Raw genomic sequence first — 1,686 nt, 5'->3', positions numbered from 1 at the left:
TTTTTGTTGGACAGATGTTTCATTTACTGTGTCTTATCTAGCTAGTATGCTCCGAAATTTTGAGTATTTAATAAAATACGTATGAGGGGGTTGTGGGGAAAGGAGACCACTTCAGAATTTTTAGGATAATGTATAAGTCTCTAGAGGCTTTTGCATTTACCAGGAGACAAGCTGTGTTTAGTTCCACCTTGTACCACATTTATCTCTGAATCACATGTGTTTGTAACAGTAATGCTACCATTATTAGTGCTGATGGGGTCCACCTCCTAGTTTCCGTGGAATCGGTCTTTTGAAGAAAAGCACATCTGGTACAACACAAGGTTAATCTGGGGTTTGATAGGCCCTATAGCTCCATTCCAGTTGTCTGATTCTGAAGTGTTCCAAACTTACTGGTGCCCAGTTCGGTTATTTGTGCCTTTTCACCAGAAGTAGTGACAGGCACCAGTCTCCCCACATTTAGAGGTACTCCCCACTCCCTTTTACATAATGGTACTCCCAGGGCAAGCAACAAGTAGCACCTTGTGCGTAGTTTCATTGTGGAGGCCTGTATATGTGTGAGAAAGGAAGCCTCTTCTGCCTTCTGAGCTGCATGGGGATTCTGGTCCTGTCCTATAGCTTTTTTGCATTGTTTGGCATATTTTATTTCTCAGTAGAAATAAATGAATGCTTGTGTTTGATTTTCCTTTTTCTTAATTGCTCTCAGCTCTTACTTTTAAGCACAAAGGCTTTTGTTTTTAGAAGTAATGCCTTCCATGTGATAGTGTCTGCAAGCCTCACTGAGACTAACATTTTAGGTAGGTTTTAAAGCACTTTAATTTTCTAAGAAATTGAGTTTGTTTGTTTTTTTCCATGAGGTTCTGAGATTCTCATAATTACTAAAATAAGCTGAAAGGAAGTGCCAAATATGTATTTTTAAAGACTCAGACTTAAGAGAGTTCTCTCTTGGTTATAAACCAGGATTTTATAGTATATTTCACCAATTCCATTGAGAATAGATTTTCCAATTCCCTCAAGAATAATTTTAATATCAGAATTAGTGTTTTCTTTAGCTTTTTTCCAAATCAGTTACTCTAGTTCTGTTATTAATAATGGAACATCTGAGACAGATAAGGATTAAGGGATATGACTGAAAGGAAATACCAGTTAGCTAAACCAACAAGGTCATTTCAACATGACCTCTGGTTTTAGTAATAGGGCTTTTCTGTTTCACTTTAACCTTCCTTTCAAATAAAAGAGCTTCTTCCCTGCTTAGAATCATCAGTAGCATCATGGGAAAAGGAGGAAATGACATACCAACCTGTTGGCTTATCCTGCCACGGGTAATTCAAGTACTCACTATTTTAGGGGCACCTGACTGGCTCATTTTGTGGAGCATGTGACTCTTGATCTTGGGGTTGTGAGTTCAAGCCCCACACTGGGTGTAGAGATTACTTAAATAAATAAAACTAAAACAAGTACTTCTAATATCCTTACTAAACAGAACTGCACCTTATTAAAAGTACTGCCTCTCGTTGATATCTGTCTTGAATACCTACAGGGACATGCATTTTCTTTCAAGTATTTCCTTATATTGTGATATTGAGAAATTATTTGTATCATAAATTGGTGTGAAGGAAAAACCTTACTAGTTTCTCTAAAGGGGAGAAATGCTTTCTGGTACAAAATAAATCATTCCAGAATTCTCAT

This window comes from Neomonachus schauinslandi, chromosome 7 (assembly GCF_002201575.2).
Source record: "Neomonachus schauinslandi chromosome 7, ASM220157v2, whole genome shotgun sequence".
NCBI lineage: Eukaryota > Metazoa > Chordata > Mammalia > Carnivora > Phocidae > Neomonachus > Neomonachus schauinslandi.
This window is presented reverse-complemented; position numbering follows the sequence as displayed.